General features: G+C 30.6%; 1 long non-coding RNA gene across 2 annotated transcripts in view; it reads right to left on the bottom strand.

Moving 5' to 3' along the window:
* Positions 1–19,552, bottom strand: part of LOC127804155 (uncharacterized) — a 44,454-nt gene that overhangs the window by 12,667 nt on the left and 12,235 nt on the right. The window contains exons 2-3 of one of the 2 annotated variants that reach the window (XR_008023662.1): positions 3,318–5,171; positions 2,396–2,854 (exon numbers count right to left, since the gene is read on the bottom strand). This is a non-coding gene — a long non-coding RNA (uncharacterized LOC127804155). Of the gene's footprint in view, positions 1–2,356; positions 2,855–3,317; positions 5,172–19,552 lie in introns of those variants that run through there. The other variant, XR_008023661.1, reaches the window with a different exon arrangement.

Below are 19,552 nucleotides of genomic sequence, written 5' to 3'. Positions count from 1 at the left end.
ATAAAACTACACTCAAAACCATATGAAATTATCTTCATTCCACCATTGAAAATTAAGAAAAAAAAAAAAAAATTCTACCAACCACGGGAAAAATGAAGAAATTACGCTTACGTCCTATTGTTCGATTTGATCGCTAGTACTTTTGTTTAAACATTAAACAATCAAATTGTTGTTCTAATAACTAAATTAAAGTGTATTTTGAGTTCAATTGACTTTTTATAAACGAATTACGACGATTCGACTTTTGGACCGGAATTTTAGCTGCACAAAATATTGTCTCCGATTAGATTTTTTACGATGTCATAACAATCGTATCGAAATTCTGGTTCGTTTCATATCATTTTTTTTAGATATCTTGATTTCGGAGCACTCCCTGCAATCGATTCGGTTACACCTAAGTGTACCGAAAATAAAGTTAAACCCCTAATCTTGTGAATATTTCAATTACACTTCCAAATAAAACTACACTCAAAACCATATGAAATTATCTTCATTCCACCATTGAAAATTAAGAAAAAAAAAAAAAAAAAACTTCGACCAACCACGGGAAAAATGAAGAAATTACGCTTACGTCCTATTGTTCGATTTGATCGCTAGTACTTTTGTTTAAACATTAAACAATCAAATTGTTGTTCTAATAACTAAATTAAAGTGTATTTTGAGTTCAATTGACTTTTTATAAACGAATTACGACGATTCGACTTTTGGACCGGAATTTTAGCTGCACAAAATATTGTCTCCGATTAGATTTTTTACGATGTCATAACAATCGTATCGAAATTCTGGTTCGTTTCATATCATTTTTTTTAGATATCTTGATTTCGGAGCACTCCCTGCAATCGATTCGGGTACTCATAATTGTTCTGAAAATCAAGTTAAACCCCTAATCTTGTGAATATTTCAATTACACTTCCAAATAAAACTACACTCAAAACCATATGAAATTATCTTCATTCCATCATTGAAAATTGAGAAAAAACAAAAAAAAAAAAATTTTCGACCCTGCTCGCGAAAAATGAAGAAATTACGCTTACGTCCTATTGTTCGATTTGATCGCTAGTACTTTTGTTTCAACATTAAACAATCAAATGGTTGTTCTAATAACTAAATTAAAGTGTATTTTGAGTTCAATTGACGTTTTATAAACGAATTACGACGATTCCACTTATCGGCCGGAATATTAGCTGCACAAAAAGCTGTCTCCGATTAGATTTTTTTCGATGTCATAACAATCCTATCGAAATTATAGTTTGTTTCATATAATTTTTTTTAGATATCTTGATTTCGCAGCACTCCCTACAATCGATTCGGTTACACCAAAGTGTACCGAAAAAAAAGTTAAACCCCTAATCTTGTGAATATTTCAATTACACTTCCAAATAAAACTACACTCAAAAGCATATAAAATTATTTTCATTCCATCATTGAAAATTAAGAAAAAAAAAAGAAATTTTTTTTTTGACCAACCACGGGAAAAATGAAGAAATTACGCTTACGTCCTATTGTTCGATTTGATTGCTAGTACTTTTGATTCAACATTAAACAACCAAATGGTTGTTCTAATAACTAAATTAAAGTGTATTTTGAGTTCAATTGACTTTTTATAAACGAATTACGACGATTCGACTTTTGGACCGGAATTTAAGCTGCACAAAAAATTGTCTCCGATTAGATTTTTTTCGATGTCATAACAATCGTATCGAAATTCTGGTTCGTTTCATATCATTTTTTTTAGATATCTTGATTTCGGAGCACTCCCTGCAATCGATTCGGGTACTCATAATTGTACTGAAAATCAAGTTAAACCCCTAATCTTGTGAATATTTCAATTACACTTCCAAATAAAACTACACTCAAAACCATATGAAATTATCTTCATTCCACCATTGAAAATTAAGAAAAAAAAAAAGAAATTTTTTTTTTCGACCAACCTCGAGAAAAATGAAGAAATTACGCTTGCGTCCTATTGTTCGATTTGATCGCTAGTACTTTTGTTTCAACATTAAACAATCAAATGGTTGTTCTAATAACTAAATTAAAGTGTATTTTGAGTTCAATTGACTTTTTATAAACGAATTACGACGATTCCACTTATCGGCCGGAATATTAGCTGCACAAAAAACTGTCTCCGATCAAAGTTTTTTCGATGTTATAATAATCGTATCGAAATTCTGGTTCATTTCATATAATTTTTTTTAGATATCTTGACTTCGGAGCACTCCCTCCAATCGATTCGGATACCCGTAAATGTACTGAAAATCAAGCTAAACCCCTCATCTTGTGAATATTTCAATTACACTTCCAAATAAAACTACACTCAAAACCATATGAAATTATCTTCATTCCACAATTGAAAATTAAGAAAAAAAAAAAGAAATTTTTTTTTTCGACCAACCTCGAGAAAAATGAAGAAATTACGCTTGCGTCCTATTGTTCGATTTGATCGCTAGTACTTTTGTTTCAACATTAAACAATCAAATGGTTGTTCTAATAACTAAATTAAAGTGTATTTTGAGTTCAATTGACTTTTTATAAACGAATTACGACGATTCCACTTATCGGCCGGAATATTAGCTGCACAAAAAACTGTCTCCGATCAGATTTTTTTCGATGTCATAATAATCGTATCGAAATTCTGGTTCGTTTCATATAATTTTTTTTAGATATCTTGACTTCGGAGCACTCCCTGCAATCGATTCGGATACTCATAAATGTACTGAAAATCAAGTTAAACCCCTCATCTTGTGAATATTTCAATTACACTTCCAAATAAAACTACACTCAAAACCATATGAAATTATCTTCATTCCATCATTGAAAATTGAGAAAAAAAAAAAGAAATTTTTTTTTCGACCTACCACGGGAAAAATGAAGAAATTACGCTTACGTCCTATTGTTCGATTTGATCGCTAGTACTTTTGTTTCAACATTAAACAATCAAATGGTTGTTCTAATAACTAAATTAAAGTGTATTTTGAGTTCAATTGACTTTTTATAAACGAATTACGACGATTCCACTTATCGGCCGGAATATTAGCTGCACAAAAAACTGTCTCCGATCAGATTTTTTTCGATGTCATAATAATCGTATCGAAATTCTGGTTCGTTTCATATAATTTTTTTTAGATATCTTGATTTCGGAGCCACTCCCTGCAATCGATTCGGTTACACCTAATTGTAACGAAAATAAAGTTAAACCCCTAATCTTGTGAATATTTCAATTACACTTCCAAATAAAACTACACTCAAAACCATATGAAATTATCTTCATTCCATCATTGAAAATTAAGAAAAAAAAAAGAAATTTTTTTTTTGACCAACCACGGGAAAAATGAAGAAATTACGCTTACGTCCTATTGTTCGATTTGATTGCTAGTACTTTTGATTCAACATTAAACAACCAAATGGTTGTTCTAATAACTAAATTAAAGGGTATTTTGATTTCAATTGTCATTTTATAAACGAATTACGACGATTCGACTTTTGGACCGAATTTTAGCTGCACAAAAAATTATCTCCGATTAGATTTTTTTCGATGTCATAACAATCGTATCGAAATTCTGGTTTGTTTCATATCATTTTTTTTAGATATCTTGATTTCAGAGCACTCCCTGCAATCGATTCGGTTACACCTAAGTGTACCGAAAATAAAGTTAAACCCCTAATCTTGTGAATATTTCAATTACACTTCCAAATAAAACTACACTCAAAACCATATGAAATTATCTTCATTCCACCATTGAAAATTAAGAAAATAAAAATAAAAAAATTTCGACCAACCACGGGAAAAATGAAGAAATTACGCTTACGTCCTATTGTTCGATTTGATCGCTAGTACTTTTGTTTAAACAATAAACAATCTAATTGTTGTTCTAATAACTAAATTAAAGTGTATTTTGAGTTCAATTGACTTTTTATAAACGAATTACGACGATTCGACTTTTGGACCGGAATTTTAGCTGCACAAAATATTGTCTCCGATTAGATTTTTTACGATGTCATAACAATCGTATCGAAATTCTGGTTCGTTTCATATGATTTTTTTTAGATATCTTGATTTCTGAGAACTCCCTGCAATCGATTCGGGTACTCATAATTGTACTGAAAATCAAGTTAAACCCCTAATCTTGTGAATATTTCAATTACACTTCCAAATAAAACTACACTCAAAACCATATGAAATTATCTTCATTCCATCATTGAAAATTGAGAAAAAACGAAAAAAAAAAAAATTTCGACCCTGCACGCGAAAAATGAAGAAATTACGCTTACGTCCTATTGTTCGATTTGATCGCTAGTACTTTTGTTTCAACATTAAACAATCAAATGGTTGTTCTAATAACTAAATTAAAGTGTATTTTGAGTTCAATTGACGTTTTATAAACGAATTACGACGATTCCACTTATCGGCCGGAATATTAGCTGCACAAAAAACTGTCTCCGATTAGATTTTTTTCGATGTCATAACAATCGTATCAAAATTCTGGTTTGTTTCATATAATTTTTTTTAGATATCTTGATTTCGCAGCACTCCCTACAATCGATTCGGTTACACCAAAGTGTACCGAAAAAAAAGTTAAACCCCTAATCTTGTGAATATTTCAATTACACTTCCAAATAAAACTACACTCAAAACCATATGAAATTATCTTCATTCCACCATTGAAAATTAAGAAAAAAAAAAAGAAATTTTTTTTTTCGACCAACCTCGAGAAAAATGAAGAAATTACGCTTGCGTCCTATTGTTCGATTTGATCGCTAGTACTTTTGTTTCAACATTAAACAATCAAATGGTTGTTCTAATAACTAAATTAAAGTGTATTTTGAGTTCAATTGACTTTTTATAAACGAATTACGACGATTCCACTTATCGGCCGGAATATTAGCTGCACAAAAACCTGTCTCCGATCAGATTTTTTTCGATGTCATAATAATCGTATCAAAATTCTGGTTCGTTTCATATAATTTTTTTTAGATATCTTGACTTCGGAGCACTCCCTACAATCGATTCGGATACTCATAAATGTACTGAAAATCAAGTTAAACCCCTCATCTTGTGAATATTTCAATTACACTTCCAAATAAAACTACACTCAAAACCATATGAAATTATCTTCATTCCACCATTGAAAATTAAGAAAAAAAAAAAGAAATTTTTTTTTTCGACCAACCTAGAGAAAAATGAAGAAATTACGTTTGCGTCCTATTGTTCGATTTGATCGCTAGTACTTTTGTTTCAACATTAAACAATCAAATGGTTGTTCTAATAACTAAATTAAAGTGTATTTTGAGTTCAATTGACTTTTTATAAACGAATTACGACGATTCCACCTATCGGCCGGAATATTAGCTGCACAAAAAACTGTCTCCGATCAGATTTTTTTCGATGTCATAATAATTATATCGAAATTCTTGTTCGTTTCATATAATTTGTTTTAGATATCTTGATTTCGGAGCACTCCCTGCAATCGATTCGGTTACACCTAAGTGTACCGAAAATAGAGTTAAACCCCTAATCTTGTGAATATTTCGATTACACTTCCAAATAAAACTACACTCAAAACCATATGAAATTATCTTCATTCCACCATTGAAAATTAAGAAAAAAAAAAAGAAAATTTTTTTTCGACCAACCACGGGAAAAAAGAAGAAATTACGCTTACATCCTATTGTTCGATTTGATCGCTAGTACTTTTGTTTAAACATTAACCAATCAAATGGTTGTTCTAATAACTAAATTAAAGTGTATTTTGAGTTCAATTGACTTTTTATAAACGAATTACAACGATTCCGCTTATCGGCCGGAATATTAGCTGCACAAAAAACTGTCTCCGATCAGATTTTTTTCGATGTCATAATAATCGTATCGAAATTCTGGTTCGTTTCATATAATTTTTTTTAGATATCTTGATTTCGGAGAACTCCCTGTAATCGATTCGGATACTCATAATTGTACTGAAAATCAAGTTAAACCCCTCATCTTGTGAATATTTCAATTACACTTCCAAATAAAACTACACTCAAAACCATATGAAATTATCTTCATTCCACCATTGAAAATTAAGAAAAAAAAAGAAATTTTTTTTTTCGACCAACCTCGAGAAAAATGAAGAAATTACGCTTACGTCCTACTGTTCGATTTGATTGCTAGTACTTTTGATTCAACATTAAACAACCAAATGGTTGTTCTAATAACTAAATTAAACTGTATTTTCAGTTCAATTGACTTTTTATAAACGAATTACGACGATTCGACTTTTGGCCGGAATTTTAGCTGCACAAAAAATTGTCTCCGATTAGATTTTTTTCGATGTCATAATAATCGTATCGAAATTCTGGTTCGTTTCATATAATTTTTTTTAGATATCTTGATTTCGGAGCACTCCCTGCAATCGATTCGGTTACACATAATTGTACCGAAAATAAGTTAAACCCCTAATCTTGTGAATATTTCAATTACACTTCCAAATAAAACTACACTCAAAACCATATGAAATTATCTTCATTCCACCATTGAAAATTAAGAAAAAAAAAAAAAAATTTCGACCAACCACGGGAAAAATGAAGAAATTACGCTTACGTCCTATTGTTCGATTTGATCGCTAGTACTTTTGTTTCAACATTAAACAATCAAATGGTTGTTCTAATAACTAAATTAAAGTGTATTTTGAGTTCAATTGACTTTTTATAAACGAATTACGACGATTCCACTTATCGGCCGGAATATTAGCTGCACAAAAAACTGTCTCCGATCAGATTTTTTTCGATGTCATAATAATCGTATCGAAATTCTGGTTCGTTTCATATAATTTTTTTTAGATATCTTGATTTCGGAGCACTCCCTGCAATCGATTCGGTTACACCTAATTGTACCGAAAATAAGTTAAACCCCTAATCTTGTGAATATTTCAATTACACTTCCAAATAAAACTACACTCAAAACCATATGAAATTATCTTCATTCCACCATTGAAAATTAAGAAAAAAAAAAAAAATTTTTTTTTCGACCAACCACGGGAAAAATGAAGAAATTACGCTTACGTCCTATTGTTCGATTTGATCGCTAGTACTTTTGTTTCAACATTAAACAATCAAATGGTTGTTCTAATAACTAAATTAAAGTGTATTTTGAGTTCAATTGACTTTTTATAAACGAATTACGACGATTCGACTTTTGGCCGGAATTTTAGCTGCACAAAAAATTGTCTCCGATTAGATTTTTTTCGATGTCATAATAATCGTATCGAAATTCTGGTTCGTTTCATATAATTTTTTTTAGATATCTTGATTTCGGAGCACTCCCTGCAATCGATTCGGTTACTCATAATTGTACCGAAAATCAAGTTAAACCCCTAATCTTGTGAATATTTCAATTACACTTCCAAATAAAACTACACTCAAAACCATATGAAATTATCTTCATTCCACCATTGAAAATTAAGAAAAAAAAAAAAAAAAATTTTTTTTTCGACCAACCACGGGAAAAATGAAGAAATTACGCTTACGTCCTATTGTTCGATTTGATCGCTAGTACTTTTGTTTCAACATTAAACAATCAAATGGTTGTTCTAATAACTAAATTAAAGTGTATTTTGAGTTCAATTGACTTTTTATAAACGAATTACGACGATTCCACTTATCGGCCGGAATATTAGCTGCACAAAAAACTGTCTCCGATCAGATTTTTTTCGATGTCATAATAATCGTATCGAAATTCTGGTTCGTTTCATATAATTTTTTTTAGATAACTTGATTTCGGAGCACTCCCTGCAATGGATTCGGTTACTCATAATTGTACCGAAAATAAAGTTAAACCCCTAATCTTGTGAATATTTCAATTACACTTCCAAATAAAACTACACTCAAAACCATATGAAATTATCTTCATTCCACCATTGAAAATTAAGAAAAAAAAAAGAAATTTTTTTTTTCGACCAACCACGGGAAAAATGAAGAAATTACGCTTACGTCCTATTGTTCGATTTGATCGCTAGTACTTTTGTTTCAACATTAAACAATCAAATGGTTGTTCTAATAACTAAATTAAAGTGTATTTTGAGTTCAATTGACTTTTTATAAACGAATTACGACGATTCCACTTATCGGCCGGAATATTAGCTGCACAAAAAACTGTCTCCGATCAGATTTTTTTCGATGTCATAATAATCGTATCGAAATTCTGGTTCGTTTCATATAATTTTTTTTAGATATCTTGATTTCGGAGCACTCCCTGCAATCGATTCGGTTACTCATAATTGTACCGAAAATCAAGTTAAACCCCTAATCTTGTGAATATTTCAATTACACTTCCAAATAAAACTACACTCAAAACCATATGAAATTATCTTCATTCCACCATTGAAAATTAAGAAAAAAAAAAGAAATTTTTTTTTTCGACCAACCACGGGAAAAATGAAGAAATTACGCTTACGTCCTATTGTTCGATTTGATCGCTAGTACTTTTGTTTCAACATTAAACAATCAAATGGTTGTTCTAATAACTAAATTAAAGTGTATTTTGAGTTCAATTGACTTTTTATAAACGAATTACGACGATTCGACTTTTGGACCGGAATTTTAGCTGCACAAAAAATTGTCTCCGATTAGATTTTTTTCGATGTCATAATAATCGTATCGAAATTCTGGTTCGTTTCATATAATTTTTTTTAGATATCTTGATTTCGGAGCACTCCCTGCAATCGATTCGGTTACTCATAATTGTACGAAAATCAAGTTAAACCCCTAATCTTGTGAATATTTCAATTACACTTCAAATAAAACTACACTCAAAACCATATGAAATTATCTTCATTCCAACATTTAAAATTAAGAAAAATAAATAAATTTTTTTTCGACCAACCACAGGAAAAATGAGGAAATTACGCTTACGTCCTATTTTTCAATTTGATCGCTAGTACTTTTGTTTCAACATTAAACAATCAAATGGTTGTTCTAATAACTAAATTAAAGTGTATTTTGAGTTCAATTGACTTTTTATAAACGAATTACGACGATTCCACTTATCGGCCGGAATATTAGCTGCACAAAAAACTGTCTCCGATCAGATTTTTTTCGATGTCATAATAATCGTATCGAAATTCTGGTTCGTTTCATATAATTTTTTTTAGATATCTTGATTTCGGAGCACTCCCTGCAATCGATTCGGTTACACCAAATTGTACCGAAAAAAAAGTTAAACCCCTAATCTTGTGAATATTTCAATTACACTTCCAAATAAAACTACACTCAAAACCATATGAAATTATCTTCATTCCACCATTTAAAATTAAGACAAAAAAAGAAAATTTTTTTTTCGACGAACCACGGGAAAAATGAAGAAATTACGCTTACGTACTATTATTCGATTTGATCGCTAGTAGTTTTGTTTCAACATTAAACAATAAAATGGTTGTTCTAATAACAAAATTAAAGTGTATTTTGAGTTCAATTGCCTTTTTATAAACGAATTACGACGATTCCACTTATCGGCCGGATTATTAGCTGCACAAAAAACTGTCTCCGATCAGATTTTTTTCGATGTCATAATAATAGTATCGAAATTCTGGTTCGTTTCATATCATTTTCTTTAGATATCTTGATTTCGGAGAACTCCCTGCAATCGATTCGGTTACGCATAATTGTACTAAAGATCAAGTTAAACCCCTTATCTTGTGAATATTTCAATTACACTTCCAAATAAAACTACACTCAAAACCATATGAAATTATCTTCATTCCACCATTGAAAATTAAGAAAAAAAAAAAGAAATTTTTTTTTTCGACCAACCACGGGAAAAATGAAGAAATTACGCTTACGTCCTATTGTTCGATTTGATCGCTAGTACTTTTGTTTCAACATTAAACAATCAAATGGTTGTTCTAATAACTAAATTAAAGTGTATTTTGAGTTCAATTGACTTTTTATAAACGAATTACGACGATTCCACTTATCGGCCGGAATATTAGCTGCACAAAAAACTGTCTCCGATCAGATTTTTTTCGATGTCATAATAATCGTATCGAAATTCTGGTTCGTTTCATATAATTTTTTTTAGATATCTTGATTTCGGAGCACTCCCTGCAATCGATTCGGTTACTCATAATTGTACCGAAAATCAAGTTAAACCCCTAATCTTGTGAATATTTCAATTACACTTCCAAATAAAACTACACTCAAAACCATATGAAATTATCTTCATTCCACCATTGAAAATTAAGAAAAAAAAAAAAATTTTTTTTTCGACCAACCACGGGAAAAATGAAGAAATTACGCTTACGTCCTATTGTTCGATTTGATCGCTAGTACTTTTGTTTCAACATTAAACAATCAAATGGTTGTTCTAATAACTAAATTAAAGTGTATTTTGAGTTCAATTGACTTTTTATAAACGAATTACGACGATTCCACTTTTGGCCGGAATTTTAGCTGCACAAAAAATTGTCTCCGATCAGATTTTTTTCGATGTCATAATAATCGTATCGAAATTCTGGTTCGTTTCATATAATTTTTTTTAGATATCTTGATTTCGGAGCACTCCCTGCAATCGATTCGGTTACTCATAATTGTACTGAAAATCAAGTTAAACCCCTAATCTTGTGAATATTTCAATTACACTTCCAAATAAAACTACACTCAAAACCATATGAAATTATCTTCATTCCACCATTGAAAATTAAGAAAAAAAAAAAGAAATTTTTTTTTCGACCAACCACGGGAAAAATGAAGAAATTACGCTTACGTCCTATTGTTCGATTTGATCGCTAGTACTTTTGTTTCAACATTAAACAATCAAATGGTTGTTCTAATAACTAAATTAAAGTGTATTTTGAGTTCAATTGACTTTTTATAAACGAATTACGACGATTCCACTTATCGGCCGGAATATTAGCTGCACAAAAAACTGTCTCCGATCAGATTTTTTTCGATGTCATAATAATCGTATCGAAATTCTGGTTCGTTTCATATAATTTTTTTTAGATATCTTGATTTCGGAGCACTCCCTGCAATCGATTCGGTTACTCATAATTGTACCGAAATTAAAGTTAAACGCCTAATCTTGTGAATATTTCAATTACACTTCCAAATAAAACTACACTCAAAACCATATGAAATTATCTTCATTCCACCATTGAAAATTAAGAAAAAAAAAAAGAAATTTTTTTTTTCGACCAACCACGAGAAAAATGAAGAAATTACGCTTACGTCCTATTGTTCGATTTGATCGCTAGTACTTTTGTTTCAACATTAAACAATCAAATGGTTGTTCTAATAACTAAATTAAAGTGTATTTTGAGTTCAATTGACTTTTTATAAACGAATTACGACGATTCCACTTATCGGCCGGAATATTAGCTGCACAAAAAACTGTCTCCGATCAGATTTTTTTCGATGTCATAATAATCGTATCGAAATTCTGGTTCGTTTCATATAATTTTTTTTAGATATCTTGATTTCGGAGCACTCCCTGCAATCGATTCGGTTACTCATAATTGTACCGAAAATCAAGTTAAACCCCTAATCTTGTGAATATTTCAATTACACTTCCAAATAAAACTACACTCAAAACCATATGAAATTATCTTCATTCCACCATTGAAAATTAAGAAAAAAAAAAGAAATTTTTTTTTTCGACCAACCACGGGAAAAATGAAGAAATTACGCTTACGTCCTATTGTTCGATTTGATCGCTAGTACTTTTGTTTCAACATTAAACAATCAAATGGTTGTTCTAATAACTAAATTAAAGTGTATTTTGAGTTCAATTGACTTTTTATAAACGAATTACGACGATTCCACTTATCGGCCGGAATATTAGCTGCACAAAAAACTGTCTCCGATCAGATTTTTTTCGATGTCATAATAATCGTATCGAAATTCTGGTTCGTTTCATATAATTTTTTTTAGATATCTTGATTTCGGAGCTCTCCCTGCAATCGATTCGGTTACTCATAATTGTACCGAAAATCAAGTTAAACCCCTAATCTTGTGAATATTTCAATTACACTTCCAAATAAAACTACACTCAAAACCATATGAAATTATCTTCATTCCACCATTGAAAATTAAGAAAAAAAAAAAGAAATTTTTTTTTCGACCAACCACGGGAAAAATGAAGAAATTACGCTTACGTCCTATTGTTCGATTTGATCGCTAGTACTTTTGTTTCAACATTAAACAATCAAATGGTTGTTCTAATAACTAAATTAAAGTGTATTTTGAGTTCAATTGACTTTTTATAAACGAATTACGACGATTCCACTTATCGGCCGGAATATTAGCTGCACAAAAAACTGTCTCCGATCAGATTTTTTTCGATGTCATAATAATCGTATCGAAATTCTGGTTCGTTTCATATAATTTTTTTTAGATATCTTGATTTCGGAGCACTCCCTGCAATCGATTCGGTTACACCTAATTGTACCGAAAATAAAGTTAAACCCCTAATCTTGTGAATATTTCAATTACACTTCCAAATAAAACTACACTCAAAACCATATGAAATTATCTTCATTCCACCATTGAAAATTAAGAAAAAAAAAAGAAATTTTTTTTTCGACCAACCACGGGAAAAATGAAGAAATTACGCTTACGTCCTATTGTTCGATTTGATCGCTAGTACTTTTGTTTCAACATTAAACAATCAAATGGTTGTTCTAATAACTAAATTAAAGTGTATTTTGAGTTCAATTGACTTTTTATAAACGAATTACGACGATTCGACTTTCGGCCGGAATTTTAGCTGCACAAAAAACTGTCTCCGATTAGATTTTTTTCGATGTCATAATAATCGTATCGAAATTCTGGTTCGTTTCATATAATTTTTTTTAGATATCTTGATTTCGGAGCACTCCCTGCAATCGATTCGGTTACTCATAATTGTACTGAAAATCAAGTTAAACCCCTAATCTTGTGAATATTTCAATTACACTTCCAAATAAAACTACACTCAAAACCATATGAAATTATCTTCATTCCACCATTGAAAATTAAGAAAAAAAAAAAAAAAATTTTTTTCGACCAACCACGGGAAAAATGAAGAAATTACGCTTACGTCCTATTGTTCGATTTGATCGCTAGTACTTTTGTTTCAACATTAAACAATCAAATGGTTGTTCTAATAACTAAATTAAAGTGTATTTTGAGTTCAATTGACTTTTTATAAACGAATTACGACGATTCCACTTATCGGCCGGAATATTAGCTGCACAAAAAACTGTCTCCGATCAGATTTTTTTCGATGTCATAATAATCGTATCGAAATTCTGGTTCGTTTCATATAATTTTTTTTAGATATCTTGATTTCGGAGCACTCCCTGCAATCGATTCGGTTACACCTAATTGTACCGAAAATAAAGTTAAACCCCTAATCTTGTGAATATTTCAATTACACTTCCAAATAAAACTACACTCAAAACCATATGAAATTATCTTCATTCCACCATTGAAAATTAAGAAAAAAAAAAAAAAATTTTTCGACCAACCACGGGAAAAATGAAGAAATTACGCTTACGTCCTATTGTTCGATTTGATCGCTAGTACTTTTGTTTCAACATTAAACAATCAAATGGTTGTTCTAATAACTAAATTAAAGTGTATTTTGAGTTCAATTGACTTTTTATAAACGAATTACGACGATTCGACTTTTGGCCGGAATTTTAGCTGCACAAAAAATTGTCTCCGATCAGATTTTTTTCGATGTCATAATAATCGTATCGAAATTCTGGTTCGTTTCATATAATTTTTTTTAGATATCTTGATTTCGGAGCACTCCCTGCAATCGATTCGGTTACTCATAATTGTACCGAAAATCAAGTTAAACCCCTAATCTTGTGAATATTTCAATTACACTTCCAAATAAAATTACACTCAAAACCATATGAAATTATCTTCATTCCATCATTGAAAATTGAAAAAAAAAAAAAAGAAATTTTTTTTTCGACCAACCACGGGAAAAATGAAGAAATTACGCTTACGTCCTATTGTTCGATTTGATCGCTAGTACTTTTGTTTCAACATTAAACAATCAAATGGTTGTTCTAATAACTAAATTAAAGTGTATTTTGAGTTCAATTGACTTTTTATAAACGAATTACGACGATTCCACTTATCGGCCGGAATATTAGCTGCACAAAAAACTGTCTCCGATCAGATTTTTTTCGATGTCATAATAATCGTATCGAAATTCTGGTTCGTTTCATATAATTTTTTTTAGATATCTTGATTTCGGAGCACTCCCTGCAATCGATTCGGTTACACCTAATTGTACCGAAAATAAAGTTAAACCCCTAATCTTGTGAATATTTCAATTACACTTCCAAATAAAACTACACTCAAAACCATATGAAATTATCTTCATTCCACCATTGAAAATTAAGAAAAAAAAAAAGAAATTTTTTTTTTCGACCAACCACGGGAAAAATGAAGAAATTACGCTTACGTCCTATTGTTCGATTTGATCGCTAGTACTTTTGTTTCAACATTAAACAATCAAATGGTTGTTCTAATAACTAAATTAAAGTGTATTTTGAGTTCAATTGACTTTTTATAAACGAATTACGACGATTCGACTTTTGGCCGGAATTTTAGCTGCACAAAAAACTGTCTCCGATTAGATTTTTTTCGATGTCATAATAATCGTATCGAAATTCTGGTTCGTTTCATATAATTTTTTTTAGATATCTTGATTTCGGAGCACTCCCTGCAATCGATTCGGTTACTCATAATTGTACTGAAAATCAAGTTAAACCCCTAATCTTGTGAATATTTCAATTACACTTCCAAATAAAACTACACTCAAAACCATATGAAATTATCTTCATTCCATCATTGAAAATTGAGAAAAAAAAAAAGAATTTTTTTTTCGACCAACCACGGGAAAAATGAAGAAATTACGCTTACGTCCTATTGTTCGATTTGATCGCTAGTACTTTTGTTTCAACATTAAACAACCAAATGGTTGTTCTAATAACTAAATTAAAGTGTATTTTGAGTTCAATTGACTTTTTATAAACGAATTACGACGATTCCACTTATCGGCCGGAATATTAGCTGCACAAAAAACTGTCTCCGATCAGATTTTTTTCGATGTCATAATAATCGTATCGAAATTCTGGTTCGTTTCATATAATTTTTTTTAGATATCTTGATTTCGGAGCACTCCCTGCAATCGATTCGGTTACACATAATTGTACCGAAAATAAAGTTAAACCCCTAATCTTGTGAATATTTCAATTACACTTCCAAATAAAACTACACTCAAAACCATATGAAATTATCTTCATTCCACCATTGAAAATTAAGAAAAAAAAAAAAATTTTTTTTTCGACCAACCACGGGAAAAATGAAGAAATTACGCTTACGTCCTATTGTTCGATTTGATCGCTAGTACTTTTGTTTCAACATTAAACAATCAAATGGTTGTTCTAATAACTAAATTAAAGTGTATTTTGAGTTCAATTGACTTTTTATAAACGAATTACGACGATTCCACTTTCGGCCGGAATTTTAGCTGCACAAAAAACTGTCTCCGATCAGATTTTTTTCGATGTCATAATAATCGTATCGAAATTCTGGTTCGTTTCATATAATTTTTTTTAGATATCTTGATTTCGGAGCACTCCCTGCAATCGATTCGGTTACACCTAATTGTACCGAAAATAAAGTTAAACCCCTAATCTTGTGAATATTTCAATTACACTTCCAAATAAAACTACACTCAAAACCATATGAAATTATCTTCATTCCACCATTGAAAATTAAGAAAAAAAAAAGAAATTTTTTTTTTCGACCAACCACGGGAAAAATGAAGAAATTACGCTTACGTCCTATTGTTCGATTTGATCGCTAGTACTTTTGTTTCAACATTAAACAATCAAATGGTTGTTCTAATAACTAAATTAAAGTGTATTTTGAGTTCAATTGACTTTTTATAAACGAATTACGACGATTCCACTTTCGGCCGGAATTTTAGCTGCACAAAAAACTGTCTCCGATCAGATTTTTTTCGATGTCATAATAATCGTATCGAAATTCTGGTTCGTTTCATATAATTTTTTTTAGATATCTTGATTTCGGAGCACTCCCTGCAATCGATTCGGTTACTCATAATTGTACTGAAAATCAAGTTAAACCCCTAATCTTGTGAATATTTCAATTACACTTCCAAATAAAACTACACTCAAAACCATATGAAATTATCTTCATTCCACCATTGAAAATTAAGAAAAAAAAAAAGAAATTTTTTTTTCGACCAACCACGGGAAAAATGAAGAAATTACGCTTACGTCCTATTGTTCGATTTGATCGCTAGTACTTTTGTTTCAACATTAAACAATCAAATGGTTGTTCTAATAACTAAATTAAAGTGTATTCTGTGTTCAATTGACTTTTTATAAACGAATTACGAAGATTCCACTTATCGGCCGGAATATTAGCTGCACAAAAAATTGTCTCCGATCAGATCTTTTTCGATGTCATAATAATCGTATCGAAATTATGGTTCGTTTCATATAATTTTTTTTAGATATCTTGATTTCGGAGCACTCCTTGCAATCGATTCGGTTACTCATAATTGTACCGAAAAAAAATTAAACCCCTAATCTTGTGAATATTTCAATTACACTTCCAAATAAAACTACACTCAAAACCATATGAAATTATCTTCATTCCACCATTGAAAATTAAGAAAAAAAAAAAGAAATTTTTTTTTTCGACCAACCACGGGAAAAATGAAGAAATTACGCTTACGTCCTATTGTTCGATTTGATCGCTAGTACTTTTGTTTCAACATTAAACAATCAAATGGTTGTTCTAATAACTAAATTAAAGTGTATTTTGAGTTCAATTGACTTTTTATAAACGAATTACGACGATTCCACTTATCGGCCGGAATATTAGCTGCACAAAAAACTGTCTCCGATCAGATTTTTTTCGATGTCATAATAATCGTATCGAAATTCTGGTTCGTTTCATATAATTTTTTTTAGATATCTTGATTTCGGAGCACTCCCTGCAATCGATTCGGTTACTCATAATTGTACTGAAAATCAAGTTAAACCCCTCATCTTGTGAATATTTCAATTACATTTCCAAATAAAACTACACTCAAAACCATATGAAATTATCTTCATTTCACCATGGGAAATTAAGAAAAAGAACAGAAATTTTTTTTCCGACCAAACACGGGAAAAATGAAGAAATTACGCTTACGTCCTATTGTTCGATTTGATCGCTAGTACTTTTGTTTCAAAATTAAACAATCAAAGGGTTGTTCTAATAACCATATTAAAGTGTACTTTGAGTTCAATTGACTTTTTATAAACGAATTACGACGATTCCACTTATCGGCCGGAATATTAGCTGCACAGAAAACTGTCTCCGATCAGATTTTTTTCGATGTCATAATAATCGTATCGAAATTCTGGTTCGTTTCATATAATTTTTTTTAGATATCTTGATTTCGGAGCACTCCCTGCAATCGATTCGGTTACCATAATTGTACCGAAAATAAAGTTAAACCCCTAATCTTGTGAATATTTCAATTACACTTCCAAATAAAACTACACTCAAAACCATATGAAATTATCTTCATTCCACCATTGAAAATTAAGAAAAAAAAAAGAAATTTTTTTTTCGACCAACCACGGGAAAAATGAAGAAATTACGCTTACGTCCTATTGTTCGATTTGATCGCTAGTACTTTTGTTTCAACATTAAACAATCAAATGGTTGTTCTAATAACTAAATTAAAGTGTATTTTGAGTTCAATTGACTTTTTATAAACGAATTACGACGATTCCACTTTTGGCCGGAATTTTAGCTGCACAAAAAACTGTCTCCGATTAGATTTTTTTCGATGTCATAATAATCGTATCGAAATTCTGGTTCGTTTCATATAATTTTTTTTAGATATCTTGATTTCGGAGCACTCCCTGCAATCGATTCGGTTACTCATAATTGTACCGAAATTAAAGTTAAACCCCTAATCTTGTGAATATTTCAATTACACTTCCAAATAAAACTACACTCAAAACCATATGAAATTATCTTCATTCCACCATTGAAAATTAAGAAAAAAAAAAAAAAAATTTCGACCAACCACGGGAAAAATGAAGAAATTACGCTTACGTCCTATTGTTCGATTTGATCGCTAGTACTTTTGTTTCAACATTAAACAATCAAATGGTTGTTCTAATAACTAAATTAAAGTGTATTTTGAGTTCAATTGACTTTTTATAAACGAATTACGACGATTCCACTTATCGGCCGGAATATTAGCTGCACAAAAAACTGTCTCCGATCAGATTTTTTTCGATGTCATAATAATCGTATCGAAATTCTGGTTCGTTTCATATAATTTTTTTTAGATATCTTGATTTCGGAGCACTCCCTGCAATCGATTCGGTTACTCATAATTGTACCGAAAATCAAGTTAAACCCCTAATCTTGTGAATATTTCAATTACACTTCCAAATAAAACTACACTCAAAACCATATGAAATTATCTTCATTCCACCATTGAAAATTAAGAAAAAAAAAAAAAAAATTTTTTCGACCAACCACGGGAAAAATGAAGAAATTACGCTTACGTCCTATTGTTCGATTTGATCGCTAGTACTTTTGTTTCAACATTAAACAATCAAATGGTTGTTCTAATAACTAAATTAAAGTGTATTTTGAGTTCAATTGACTTTTTATAAACGAATTACGACGATTCCACTTATCGGCCGGAATATTAGCTGCACAAAAAACTGTCTCCGATTAGATTTTTTTCGATGTCATAATAATCGTATCGAAATTCTGGTTCGTTTCATATAATTTTTTTTAGATATCTTGATTTCGGAGCACTCCCTGCAATCGATTCGGTTACTCATAATTGTACCGAAAATCAAGTTAAACCCCTAATCTTGTGAATATTTCAATTACACTTCCAAATAAAACTACACTCAAAACCATATGAAATTATCTTCATTCCACCATTGAAAATTAAGAAAAAAAAAAGAAATTTTTTTTTCGACCAACCTCGGAAAAATGAAGAAATTACGCTTACGTCCTATTGTTCGATTTGATCGCTAGTACTTTTGTTTCAACATTAAACAATCAAATGGTTGTTCTAATAACTAAATTAAAGTGTATTTTGAGTTCAATTGACTTTTTATAAACGAATTACGACGATTCCACTTTCGGCCGGAATTTTAGCTGCACAAAAAACTGTCTCCGATCAGATTTTTTTCGATGTCATAATAATCGTATCGAAATTCTGGTTCGTTTCATATAATTTTTTTTAGATATCTTGATTTCGGAGCACTCCCTGCAATGGATTCGGTTACTCGTAATTGTACCGAAAATAAAGTTTAAACCCCTAATCTTGTGAATATTTCAATTACACTTCCAAATAAAACTACACTCAAAACCATATGAAATTATCTTCATTCCATCATTGAAAATTAAGAAAAAAAAAAAAAGAAATTTTTTTTTCGACCAACCACGAGAAAAATGAAGAAATTACGCTTACGTCCTATTGTTCGATTTGATCGCTAGTACTTTTGTTTCA

The sequence above is a fragment of the Diospyros lotus genome, chromosome 6 (genome assembly GCF_014633365.1).
Source record: "Diospyros lotus cultivar Yz01 chromosome 6, ASM1463336v1, whole genome shotgun sequence".
NCBI lineage: Eukaryota > Viridiplantae > Streptophyta > Magnoliopsida > Ericales > Ebenaceae > Diospyros > Diospyros lotus.
The sequence above is the reverse complement of the archived record's forward strand: the minus strand, read 5'-3'. Positions and strand labels throughout refer to the sequence as shown.